Genomic DNA, 14,743 nt, shown 5'->3' on the forward strand with positions numbered 1-14,743 from the left:
TTTTGGTATCAGAATGATGTTGGCTTCATAGAAGCTGGGAGGGAGTATTCCTGTGTCTTCAATCTTCTGTAAAACTTTCAAAAGTAGAGGTACTAATTCTTCCTTGAAGGTTTCGTAGAATTCATTTGTAAAACTGTCGGGATGGCTTCACGAGCAGGAGACAGATGACCAGGGACTCATGGCTGAGCTGTACGTAGTATCTCTTTATTCATGCAGAATGCAGCACAATCTACTCCAAGCTAAACTAAACTAAACGAAACGAAAAACACAATCCTATATATACTCACCAAGTAGGGTGGAAACAGGATGTGACGCAGAGAGGGTGGAGAGAAAAGTGACTGGTGAAAATCAGGGTGTGACAAGGAGAGGGGGCGGAGCAGGCGAGAATTCTACCACTGAGCCACCAATGCCCTAGAGGGTGGTGCTTAGTTAACAATGGTTATGTAAATAGAATACAGTGTTAAGCAGGGGGGATTAAACCAAATGAAACAGAAGGGGTTTTTAGAAGCAGAATTAGAAGCATACCAACAATTCTTTTTAACTTATGGCCATAGTATCAGGAGTGTGGGGTGAACAGAAACCTATATCATACAGGCGTTTTCAAAAGAACTGGCATATGACATGGAGGAACAAAATAGGAGAGCAGCAAGAACCAGTGTGATGCCAAGGGGAGGCCTGAGGGGGCCGTTTCGTGCCTCAAAGAGCAAGGCCTAGCAGGCAAAAGAGCATTTTTTGCCTCTGGGGGCGCTTCATGCCTCTGTGGGCATCTTTGCCTCAAAGGGCATTTCCTACCTCTGTGGGCATGACCTAGTAAGGAGGGGGGGTTTCCTGTATCTGGGGACAGAGCCTGCAGGCAAGGGGGCGTGGCCTATAAAGTCCCAAGGCAGCTGGGTGCAGTCAGTCTTTGAGAAACCCAGCAGCGTAAAGGGAAACTGCTGTAAAGTTGTGTAAAGTGTCCAAGAGGTATACTTCCGATGGAAGTGTCAGTCGAAAGTAGATGACCATGGAAGAAATGCCAGGGGATGAAACACTGCATGTCTGTCTCGATGGGGAATGTCAGCCACTGGAATTCTGCTTTTCTGTAGAGAGTGAGCTTTGGAGTCTGTGAATCTGTTTCTTCAGGTCGTGCCAGGTCACATCATTGGTTTACAGGGGTGCGTTGTAGTCATTCCATTTTGTGGGCGATGTCAGAGAACAGGGGTCCAAATGGATTTCCAGGAATTCCATTTGAGTAGATGCTTTTTCATGTGAAGACTTGACAGCTGAAATTCACTTATTTGTCAAACAAAACTTGTAGCAGATTAGAAGTTTACTATAATTGATAACTCCATTATAATTGGAAGTCCTTTCTAGTATGATTTTAAAGTTGTTTAAACAGTTTAAACTCAATAAAACATGGAAAGGTAAACAGAAGAACCACGGTTAGGAGCCTCAGGCATGAGAACCATTAACATAATCATTGCACTATCTGCCCCACCCATAACTCATACCGTTTTCATGACTAAATGTTTCAGATTAATACCAAGACATAAAAAATATCAAAAGAGGAAAAAACAATTTTTTGGATTGTTTCTGGATGTCTCTAGAAATCATGGCTGCATCCAGCATTTTTTTTTAAGTCAATGTCAAACAAAAATTCAGTCATTCAAATCACTCTCTTACGAAACTCAACTTGAACCAGATATCCAGATCTCACCACGTAGCATCCTGAGTCCCTGGAGGGCGTCCTAGTCCAAAAATCTCCTCGAAATTCCATTTAGGGTGCTTATGACTGTTCCTGCTGGATTGCTTCAGGCACCCATTTTTACAAGTGTCTTCCCATCGAAGAAAGAATCAAATCAGGAGAGTAGAACTAACCACGTGTCTCCATTCTTGGGGACTGCCAGGGCACTGGAGAATACTCCTCAAACTAGAGTAGTCCTTCTCAGTGGGAGAAGAAGTCCAGAAAGTCCCAGGGGAAATCCCCAGGCATATCCCAAGCTCTACGACGGTCATACAGAACTAAATTGTGGCCCGGAGCAAAATGTAGTCCTTCTCCTCGGGAAACATGGGAGAGGGAATCCAGAAAGTCCAAGGAGAAATCTCAGTGCATCTTCCAAGCTCTACAGTCACAGCCATAAGAAACCAAAGTTCCTGGTCAGGGAACCAAAGTGTGGCCCAGAGCAAAATGTTCCAGAGACAGAGAAACTGTCTCATGATGAAACAGTAGAGGCTTTGGCAAACCTCTTCATAAGTAGAAAGGCAACCATGGCGGATAGGTAGCCAAGTTTACTTATCTGGGGGATGGGCAGGTTAGGTCCCATGTTGGTGCCGGTCTCTGTTTCAGGGTGCCATTATGTTGGGCTGGCTTCGTGGGCAGGAGTCAGACAACCAGGGACTCATGGCTGAGCTGTACGCAGTATCTCTTTATTCATGGAGAATGCAGCACAATCTACTCCAAGCTAAACTAAACTAAACTAAACTAAAAACTAAACTAAACGAAAAACACAATCCTATATATACTCACCAAGTAGGGTGGAAACAGGATGTGACGCAGAGAGGGTGGAGAGAAAAGTGACTGGTGAAAATCAGGGTGTGACAAGGAGAGGGGGCGGAGCAGGCGAGAATTCTACCACTGAACCACCAATGCCCTGGAGGGTGGTGCTTAGTTAACAATGGTTATATAAATAGAACACAGTCTTAAGCAGGGGGGAATTAAACCAAATGAAACAGAAGGGGTTTTTAGAAGCAGAATTAGAAGCATATCCATATAAAACCATCTGGCCCAGGAAAAATATAGACTGCTTCGTGAATTTGCGGGTCATCCTTGTGCAGGGGCTGTGCTAATCTTCTCTGTATCATTCCAGTTTTAGTATATGTGCTGTTGAAGTGAGCACCAGACATGTTTAGTTTTGTGGACACCAAGCTATGTGCAGCTTTTGCTGTTAGATAAGACAGTGTACTGCTTATGTTATGAATCATGAAACATTATGTGTAGGGGCCAGGGAGATAGCATAATGGTTATGCAACAGACTTTCATGTCTGAGGTTCTGAGGTTCACCCAAGTTCAAGCCAGGATTGAGTATTGCTCTGGTAACATAATAAAAATAAATATAAGTAGTAACAAGTTAGCCAGAAATTTCTGAATGTACATGTTTGGGAACTTACAGAAACTTATTGCTGAGGAATTAACTTTTCTTGAATTGTGCCTATTCTACCTCCCAGGCTTCTGCTTGATTGTAAACCTGCCATATGCTAGATCCAATCTCTTTAGTAAGAGGATTGAAATATTTTTGTGGCATCTGCTATCCATTTCAAGTTTGGGACTTTAAGAGAGCATCCTGGGAATATTCAATCTTTTCAAATTATGCGCTTTTTCAAAAACTTGACATCAAGTTTTTTTTTTAATTTTTTAATTATCTTTTTATTTATTTATTGGATAGAGCCAGCCAGCAGTTGAGAGGGAAGTGGTTGGTAGAGAGCAAGAGAGACATAGAAACACCTGCAGCCCTGCTTCACCATGCAGGAAGCTTCCCCTGCAGGTAGGGCCCAGGGGCTCGAACCTGGGTTCTTGCACATTGTAACATGTGTGCTCAACTAGGTGGGCCATCACCTGGCCCCCAAATTATGTACTCTTTTTTTAAAACTTATTTTTGTTACAGTGTTATTGCTTAGGCTGGGTGCCTGCACCACAAATCCACTGCTCCTGATAGCCATTTTTCTTTCTTATTTTTGTTTTATTAGATAGGGTAGAGAGAAATTGAGAGGTGAGAGGTAGATAGACAGGGAGAGAAAGAGAGACAACTGCAGACCTACTTTACCACTCATGAAGCTTCCCCTCTGCAGGTGTGGAGCAGGGGCTCGGGTTTGGGTCCTTGCACACAGTAACGTGCACTCAATGAATTACCCCATTACCTGACCCCTAAATCTTGTATTCTTTAATTCAACAACTATTCACCAAACACCTAATTTTGGGGCCAATCTTCCAGATCTGGGGTGTGGGAATCACAGGATAGAGTCCTGGTTTCTCATGGATTATTCTAGAATGGAATACTAAAGTCTAAGAAAAAGATACTGATGACAACATATGAGGGACTCATCCATTATAAATCTCATAATTACTGAGTTTGTGGTTTTAATTCCTTTTTTCTATAGTATAGTTTGTTAAAATGTACTTGGCAGCTGCTCTATGCAAATACTTTTTTACTGAAAACAGATATATAGAAAAGATATAGTTTTCCCCTAACTTATGATGGTTTGATTAAAGATTTTTCAGTTTTGTGATGGTGAAAGCAACATACAGTCAGTAGAAACCATACTTTCTGTAGACATGATGGGTTGTAAAAACACACCACATAATAATTAAAAAATGCTGGCAACACAGTGCACTGTGACTGTCTTGCTGACAGGGAGCTGGGGCTCACTGACACTGCCCAGCAGTGATGAAGTATAGGGAAACTCCAAGGCTAGCCTTGTCAGACAAAGGATTACAAAAACTGGATTAGGGCAAGAGACTAGCATACATTAATGATGTCACTACCAGGCCACTCCATTATCCAGGGCCCTAGTCAGGGAATCTTGAGATTCCCACATAGACTATATGGGCTTAGATCTCTAACAGATCCCTCCTTCACTGTTACTGGTCATCTTCATCATGAACAACATAGTGGACCCTCTGCAGGACCTTGCCTTCAATGTGGATCAACAATGGTGGGGACTACCCCAGTCTCCAAAGGGAAGTTGGGTCAACATACTCTGCCATTTGAAGAAGAGGGATCCTGAAATGAGTGCAGCCTAGATTGTTTGTAGCTATGACCAAAGAAAGTGAGCTCAGATTTACAGGAATGCAGAGGTTACACAGCCTTCTGTGCTGAATATGGGCCCCAGATCAAATTGATGGAGTTTACAGTTAACAATATTTACACTTTGCCTATATTTGGGAGCTACATTCTTCTCTGATCCAGCTTTCTAGTCCTATTTCCAATTCTGACACTATCTCCCCAGACCTTTGACTCACCTGCATGTTAGCTGTTGGGCTCAGGCAAAAATTAGTAAAGTCATGGGCCCCTTGGAATATAACTAAAACAGACCTAGTTTTTCCAAAATGGAGACCACAAATCTCATCCAATATATTCTTACCTTTAGATTCCTGATTATTAAGCAATTTGGTTTGCTTTATATCTTAACGCTTTTTCAGCCACAAAGTTACAGATACTACCATGATGCCAACCTGACTTCACTGGGCAGATGACCTCACCAATGTACCTTGGAACCCCATCTCTCCAGAGCCCTGCTGCACTAGGAAAATATAAAACTGGCTGCGAGTATGAATTGACCTGCCAATGTCCATGTTCAGCAGAGAAGCAATTACATGAGTCAGACCTTCCACACCCCATAATGATCCTGTGTCCATAGTCCCACAGGGATAAAGAATAAGAAAACTTTCAGTGGAGGGGTTGGGATGCAAAACAGGCTGGGAGTATGGATTAACCTGTCAATGTCCATGTCCAGCAGAGAAGCAATTACAGGAGCCAGACCTTCTGCACCCCATAATGATCCTGGGTCCATAGTTCCAGAAAGATAAAGAATAAGAAAACTTTCACTGGAGGGGTTGGGATGCAGAACTCTGGTGGTGTAAATTGTATGGAATTGTACCCCTCTTATCCTATGGTCTTGTCAATCATTATTAAAAAAAAAAGAATAGGGAAACTTCCAATGGAGTGGAGGGAATAAGGAACTCTGTTAGTAGGAATTATATGGAATTGTACCCTTTCTATCTCACAGTCTTGTCAATTGTTATTAAGTCACTAATATAATCAAATAAAAACAAAGGGGAAAAAATGTTTACAACATATTACTAGCCCTGGAAAATATGAACACCCCAAATTTCCTGACTGTCAGTTAATGTGATTGTTCTGAAGATGTTTAAGGTAGGCTATACTAAGCTTTGATGTCTGATAGACTAAGAGTACTAAATCTACTTTTGACCCAGAATATTTTCAAATTACAATTAATTTATCAGAATGGAAAAACAAAAATGACTAGAAGTGACTAAGTCATGTGCCTGACTCAGGAAACTGAAAAAAAAAGAAAGAAAGAAAGAAAGAAAGAAAAGGAATATTAGCATACATACAAAGAAAGCTGACAAAGTAGTTTTCTTGAATAGTCCACTGCTTCTCCATGTATATGACCCTGGTTCAAGGCTGACACTTACTGCCTTTGAAGGAAGCTTTGGTGCTATATTTTCCCTCTCTGCCTGCCTGCCAATCTGGAAAAAGTCAGCCTGGAATGCTGAAACCCTGGAGAAGACCAATGATGATGATAACAAAAACAACACAGAGCAGAAATCAACGAATAAAAAAAGCCCCAAATCCTAGATATAGACCAGGTTCTGTGAGAGAGAGCATATGTTCACACGTATCCATAAACCAGTGCAATATATATATCTGAAAGAAGAAGTACACTAGAGTTTGCAGTGAGTACTCCCCTAACACTTCCTCTCCACTATTCCAACCTTTGGGTCCATGATTGCTCAACAATTTGTTTGGCTTTGTATGTTAACTCTCTTTTCAGCCACCAGGTTCCAGATGCCATCAGGATGCTGGCCAGGCTTCCCTGGACTGAAGACCCCACCAATGTGTCCTGGAGCTCCACTTCCCCAGAGACACACCCTACTAGGGAAAGAGAGAGGCAGACTGGGAGTATGGACCGACCAGTCAACGCCCATGTTCAGCGGGGAAGCAATTACAGAAGCCAGACCTTCTACCTTCTGCAACCCTCAGTGACCCTGGGTCCATGCTCCCAGAGGGATAGAGAATGGGAAAGCTATCAGGGGAGGGGGTGCGATATGGAGATTGGGTGGTGGGAATTGTGTGGAGTTGTACCCCTCCTACCCTATGGTTTTGTTAATTAATCCTTTCTTAAATAAAAAATAAATTTAAAAAAGGTACAATAGAAATAATAAAGAAAACAAAGATGATGCTCTGAAAAGATTAATAAAACTGACAGTGATTTAAAGAGGAAGTTAATTACTGAAAATATAGTAGAATTTTTACAATAAGAGGATGTTACAAACTTCATGTAGCAAAATTTGAAAACTCACACCGAATGATTAATTCCCTAGAAAAATGAGACTTACCAAAACTGACTGAAAAAGAAATAGAGAAAAAGGACTGGTCATATACTGAGCCACTAAACAAATACATGAATATTAAAATCATGAAATGCATCTTCTCATACCATGATGGTATAATGCTATAAATCAACCACAAGAAGATAAGAAATTTCCCCAAAGTTTGGAGACTAACATGCTTTTGAATAATACATGGGTAATTGAAGAAATCAAAAAATAAATTAAGAATATCCTCAATATCAGTGAAATTGAAGAAACCAGTTATCAGACCTTATGGGACAAAGCAAAAGCAGTCTTGAGAGGAAAGCTTATAGCAATACAGGTCCACATCATTAAAAAGGAGAAAGCACTAATAAACCATCTAACAACCCAACTGAACCAACTAGAAACAGAGCAACTAAGAAAACCAAAGGTCAGCAGAAAGAATTAGTTTTAAAAAAGAGCATAAATCAACAAAATAGGAAAACAAGTAGACCATCGAGAAGATCAATAAAACTAAAAGTTGGTTTGTTGAAAGGATTAATAAAGTAGACAAACCATTAGCTATACTCACTAAGAGAAAAAGAGAGGAAACTATAGTAAAAATCACTCAGAAATGAAAGAGGAGATATTACAGCAGGTGAGGTAGAGATACAAAATACCATGCAAGACTATTAGGGACATCTAAGTGGAAATAAATTTGACAACTCAGAAGAAATGGACATATTCTTAGAGTGATACCAATTGCTAACCTTGACACAAGAAGAAGTAAATAAACTCAACAGTCCAATCATTAGAGCAAAAATTGAAACATTAATCAAAAGCCTCCCCAAGAAAACAATCTGGAGCACTCTTAGAAGGCTAGAAATGGACCTATCCTATGATCCTGAAATTTCTTTCCTGGGAATATATCCTAAGGAATCCAACACTCTTGTCCACAAAGATCTGTATACACATATGCTCTTAGCAACACAATTTGTAATAGCCAAAACCTGGAAGCAACACAGGTTGTTGTTGTGTCCAACAACAGATGAGTGGCTGAGCAAGTTGTGGTATATATACACAATGGAATACTACTCAGATATTAAAATGGTAACTTCACCGTTTCAGCCCATCTTAGATGGAGCTTGAACAAAATCATGTTAAGTGAAATAAGTCAGAAACAGAAGGATGAATATGGGATGATCTCACTCTCAAGAAGAAGTTGAAAAATAAGATCAGAAGAGAAAACACAAGTAGAACCTGAACTGGAGTTGGTGTATTGCACCAAAGTAAAAGACCCTGGGGTGGGTGAGGAGAGTACAGGTCCTGGAAAAGGATGACAGAGGACCTAGTGGGGATTGTATTGTTATGTGAAAAACTGAGAAATTTTATGCATGTACAAACTATTGTATTTACTGTCGAATGTAAAATATTAATTCCCCAATAAAGAAATTAAAAAAAAAGCCTCCCAAGGAACAAAAGGCCAGGTCCAGATGGCTATAATAATGAATTTTATAAAACATTAAAAGGTGAACTGACAGCCATCCTTCTCAAACTCTTCTAGAAAATAGAATAAGAGGGGACACTCCAAAAATCATTCAAAGAAGAACTAATACTCATTTTCAGACTTTTCCAGAAAACAGAAAAAGAGGGAATATTCCCAAATGCATTTTATGTGGCTAATATCACTTTGTTCCCCAAACAGGAAAGGACTCCACCAAAAAGAAAACTATAGACCTATATCACTGATGAATGTTGATGCAGAGCTCCTCAACAAAACCTTGGCCAATCAAATCCAACAATATATTAAGAGAATAATCCATCAAGATCAAGTGGGATTCATCCCTGGGAAACAGGGGTGATTCAAAATCCACACGTCAATCAATGTGATCCACCATATCAACAAGTAAAAAGTTTTTTTAAAACACATGATTTTATCAATTGATGCAGAAAAAGCATTTGATAAGGTCTAACACCCATTTATGATGGAAGTTCTCAAGAAACTGGTACTGGGAGGAAAATTTCACAACATAATAAAGGCTATACATCACAAACTCATGGATAACAACATGCTCAATGGGGAAAAATTGAAAGCTTTCACCCTAAAATAAGGAAATAGGCAAGGGTGCCCACTATCACCAGTTTTTTAAAATACATTATCTACTTACTTATTAATGAGAAAGATAGGAGGAGAGAGAGAAAGAACTGGGCATCACTCTGGTATATGTGCTGCCAGAGATCAAACTCAGGACTTCATGCTTGAGAGTCCAACACTTTATCCACTGCGCCAACTCCCAGACCATTTTTTTTTATACCAGAGCACTGCTCACCATTTGGGGGATTACCTGGGACACTGGAGCCTCTTGCCTGAGAGTTTGCTTGCATAACCATTATGCTATCTACCCCCACCCAATTCTCACTACTTCTATTCAGCATAGTCCTAGAAGTCCTTGTCATTGCAATTAGGCAAGAAAGATTAGAAAGGATGAAGTTCAACAATTATTATTTGAAGATGATATTCTGTTATACCTAGAGTACCACCAAAACTGTCAAAAACTAATGGAAATCATCAATAAATTCAGTAAAGTAGCAGGTTACAAAATCAGTACTTATAAATCGGTGGCATTTCTTTATTTTCCTTTTTATTAGTGATTTAATATTGAATTACAAAGTTACATGTCAACAGGGGTATAATTCCATACCATCCCCACCATCAGAGTTATGAATCCCCAATCCCTCCATTGCAAACCACCACAGTTCTCCCAACGTTATAGACATGGGATAACTATCATCTCTACAACTATCTATCTAGATTTGTATATAATTGCCCCCTTTTTCTTCCAGTCTCCCCCACCCCCAAGCCACTCATGGCAACTATTGCTACATCCAAATGTTTCTCCTTCCTTCCTCTTCTCTCTGTGGGTACTGAAGGAGCTGGAGTTCAGAACCATCTTATCCTCTTATGACTTATCCCCCACTGGGAGTATGAGTCAAGATTGTTTTTGGGGTGCAGAAGGTGGGAGTCTGGCTTCTGCAACTGCTTCTTTGCTGGACATGGATGTTGACAGATTGATCTATACCCTCAGCCTGTTTTTAATCTTTCCCTAGTGGATTAGAGCTCTAGAAGAGGCGAGTTTTCAGGATACACTGGTGAGGTCATTAAATGGTAATCCTGCCAAAACCAATTTATAGATTCAATACAATCCTTATTAAAATCCCAAGGACATATTTCAAGGAAATTGATCAACTCACCCAAAAATTCATGTGGAACTATTAAAAAAAAAAATGAATGGCAAAAGCTCTCCTGAGGGAAAAGAAGAAAAATGGAGCCATCATAATTCCTGCCTTCTATATATATTACAAAGCAATTATACTTAAGTCAGTGTGGTGTTAGAACAAAAATGGACATATGGATCAGTGGAACAGGATAGAGAGCCCAGAACTAAAGTCACACATGTATAGGAACATTATATACAATAAAGGGGCCAGAACTAGCTAATGAGAAAAAGTAAGTGTCTTTAACAAATGATGTTAGGCGAATTGGACAGCAACATGCAGAAAAATGAAACTAGATCATGACCTAACACCATACACCAAAATTAACTCAAAAGGGACAAGAAATATGGATGTTAGACCTGAAATTATAAAATACATAGAAGAATGCATTGGTGAAATATTTCAGGACCTTAATATTAAAGCTGTATTTTGAGACTCCACCCCAAGGGCAAGGGAAACATAAACAAAACTGAACAAATGGGACTACATAAAATTCAAAAGCTTCTACATATCAAAAGAAAATTCCATAAGGATAAACAGAAAATCTAGCAAGTGGGAAAATCTAGTTACATACTATACTTCAGACAAATAGTTGATTATCAAACATCTATAAATAATTCATAAAGCTCAACAACAAGACAAAAGAAGAGCCCAATAAAAAAGTGGGCATAAGCTGGATCAGGGAAGAAGGTAGCTCCCTAATATGGGAAAGGGGTTGACTGTAAACCCCATGGATTTGATCTGATCTGGGGCCCATATTCAGCTTAGGACCTCTGCATCCTTCTAGATCTGAGCTCACATTCTGTGGTCATGAGTAGGAACATTCCATGCTGAGCCAATACCAACCCATCTTCCTCAGGTGTAGCATAGTGTATGTTGTCCAGCCTCCCGTAGGAGGATGGAACATTTTCTACTACTGTTGATCCACATTGAGGGCCAGGTCCTATGGGGGCCCACAAAGGGGTCTATTGTGTTGTTCCTGATAGAAATGACTGCTAACAATGGAGAGCGGGATTTATTCAAGGTCTAGGCCCATCATGTCTGTTTGGGAATCTCAGGACTCCCCTATTAGGGCCCCAGCTGATAGAATGGCCTGATACTGACTAAAGAGTCATCATTAAAGTATACCAGTCTCTTGCCCTTATTCAGCTTTTGCAGTCCTTACTTTGATAAGGTTAGCTTTGGAATGAATGAAAGAACTGTAATAGGAAGTAGGTGAGGAGGGTATCTAAGTCTAAGTAGACACTATTTCATTATGAACTTTATATTGACTCACTGTAGACTATTGTGTATTTTTGCTTTCAGGTATATATTTTGCCCTAATTTATGGATACATGTGAACATATGCTCTATCTCATGGGACCTAGTCTATATCTAGGTTTTGGGACTTTGTTAGGAAGTGAACCTCCTGGAATGGAATTAGAGAATACTATGAAAGGAAAGCTCTCACCCGAGTAATGAGGATAAAGGGTTGTCATTCCATGTCTGACATCTCTGGACACAGTATGAAGTGAAGCATGCTGAGGTGATACTCGTTGCATTGATTAGATTGGGATCGATGGATGCAATATCATTTGGTATGAATTGAGAGAAGCATGCAGGAAAGTGAGCCCCACCCCAGAGGTTCCAGGACTGGGGGAAATATAGACTCTATAGTGGAAACAGGAGGTTCCTGCTATCTTAGGGTTTAAGAAAACAATAGCTAGTTATTGCTATAATCACATTGTTTGGCAACTGGGTTAACTTTGAAAAAATCCCTTTGTTAGGATTTGCTGTATCATACACGCAATCACCATGTTTTATGTCCTTTGACATTATTTGTATATAGCTATGCCACTGGTTGCTTCTGTTCTTACAATAGCAAAAACTTAGAAACAACCAATATGCTCTTTAACAGGTGACTAGATAAAAAAATTATGAGACATATAGTCAATGGAGTTTATTCAGCAATAAAAAAAGGTGATATTTTGTCCTTTGGAATAAAGTGGGTGGAGTTGGAGACGATTATGCTTAGTGAAGTAAGTTATGTAGTACAATTATAGATTGGTTTCACTCATATGCAGAACATAGAGAATTGAACATATAAAATTGAAAAAAGAAGTCAACCTCTATCTAAGACTGTGGGAGAACTATAGTGGTTATCTATGGGGGAGGAAATGAGGACACAGAACTTTGGTGATGGGAGTAGTGGAAAAAAAAAACTATTCTTTAAACCAATACTCAATAAAGCTCTCAAGTTAAGGGTGTAAATATAACATAATGTTTATGCAAAGAATCTCTCATGCCTGAGGCTCTCAAGTCCCAGGTTCAATCCTCCACACCATAGTGAGTCAGAGCTGAGCAGAGAGAGAACCTAATTAAAGAAGTATATTATTTTCACTTACTTATTCATTTTAATTTTATTTATCTTTTTAACTAGAGCACTGCTCAGATCTGGTTTATGGTGGGGTGGTACAGGGGATTGAACCTAGGAGTTCAGAGCCTCAGGCATGAGAGTCTCTTTGAACCTTTAAGTTATCTACTCCTACCTTCCTATTATATTTCCCTCACTCACTCCAAAGCTAACCTTATCAAAGTAAAGACTGCACAAGCTGAATAAGGGCAAGAGACTGGCATACTTTAATGACTTTTTAGTCACTATCAGGCCACCCCATCAGCTGGGACCCTAGTCGGGGAATCCTGAGATTCCCAAACAGTCTTGATGGGCCTAGACCTCGAATAAATCCCTCTCCCCAATGTTACTAGTCATCTCTATCAGGAACAACACAATAGACCCCTTTGTGGGCCCCCATAGGACCTGGCCCTCAATGTGGATCAACAATAGTAGAAAATGTTCCGTCATCCAAAGGGAGGCTAGACAACATACTCTATGCTACACCTGAGGAAGATGGGTCCTGAAATTGGGGCAGTTTGGAATGTTCCTACTTATGACCACAGGATGTGAGCTCAGATCTACAGGGATGCAGAGGTCACATAGGTTCCTAAGCTGAATATGGGCCCCAGATCAGATCAAACCCATGGAGTTTATAGTCAACAATATTTATATACCTTTCCCATATTTGGGAGCTACTCTTTCCTGATCCAGCTTTCTGGTTCTTTTTTCTAGCCATGACATCATCTCTCCAGACAATAACTTGGATCCACCTGCATGTCAGGTTTCAGGTTCAGGGAAAAAAGAAACAAAAAAAAACCAAACAACTAGTGTAATCATAGGCCCTTTGGAATATAACTAAAATAGGACTATTAGCTATCTACAAAGGGGATCCCCAATTCTTCATCAGCACTATTCCAGTCTCTAAGTTCATGATTAGTTAACAATTTGTTTGGCTTTATAAGTTAACTCTCTTTTCAGCCCCCAGGCCCCAGATGCTACCATGATGCCAACTGGATTTTCTTGGACAGACAGTCCCACCAATGTGTCCTGGAGCCCTGATTTCCCAGAGCCTCACCCCACTAGGGAAAGAGAGAAACAAGTTGGGAATATGGATCCACCTGTCAAAGCCCACGTTCAGTGGAGAAACAATTACAGAAGCCAGACCTTCCACCTTCTGCACCCCATAATGATCTTGGGTCCATACTCCCAGAGGGATAAAGAATAGGAAAGCTTTCAGGGGAGGGGATGGGATACGGAGTTCTGGTAGTGGGAATTGTGTGGAGTTGTACCCCTCTTATCCTATTATTTTGTCAGTGTTTCCTTTTTATAAATAAAAAATAAAAATAAATAAAAAATTTTTTAAAAAGCTATACAGAACACATGAGGGTCAGAAGGTTTTTACAAGCAAATTCTGATAAACACTGAAGAAAGAGAAAAATCATAATTTCACATATTTAAAAAAAAGAGTGATTGAGTAAGAAACATAACTCATTTATTATCCTGGCAGAATTTTGTATCAAAATTAGACTAGGGTAGATAAAGAAAAGAAAATTATACACTAATTTATAATGAATATTGATGTAAATATTTTTAATAAAAGCAAAATTAGAAGAATTTGAGTTACTACATATCAAGTATTAATATAAATCAATAACAATCAAGATAATGTGAGTTTGACCAAAATATTACCAAGTCAGTGGGAGAGAAAGCTTAGAAATTGTACCAAACTTATATGAAAATTTGCACTGTACCTCTATGACATATGGGTACAGATCAGTCAAGACATAGGGCTAAGACAATTGATTTCTATATAAGAAAATGGTAATAAAACACATGGCTAGACAGATAGCATAACGATGATGCAAAAAAGACTTTTTAAGCCTGAAACACCAAAGTTCCCAGATTTAATACCCAGCACAACTATAAGCCCTTGCTGAGAAGTACACTGGATAAAAGAAGAAAAAGAAGGTTATAGTTACTTTATACCTTGTGAAAAGACCATTTCTAGGTAGATTAGATAC

At 39.6% G+C, this 14,743-nt stretch overlaps 1 protein-coding gene and 1 non-coding gene across 2 annotated transcripts in view; both read right to left on the reverse strand.

Moving 5' to 3' along the window:
- C11H1orf162 (chromosome 11 C1orf162 homolog) overlaps positions 1-14,743 on the reverse strand; it is a 255,672-nt gene that overhangs the window by 33,887 nt on the left and 207,042 nt on the right. The window lies entirely within an intron of this gene.
- Positions 2,770-2,876, reverse strand: LOC132541549 (U6 spliceosomal RNA). The gene has a single exon (XR_009552695.1). It is a non-coding gene; the product is annotated as a U6 spliceosomal RNA (small nuclear RNA).

Source organism: Erinaceus europaeus, chromosome 11, assembly GCF_950295315.1.
Source record: "Erinaceus europaeus chromosome 11, mEriEur2.1, whole genome shotgun sequence".
Taxonomy (NCBI): domain Eukaryota; kingdom Metazoa; phylum Chordata; class Mammalia; order Eulipotyphla; family Erinaceidae; genus Erinaceus; species Erinaceus europaeus.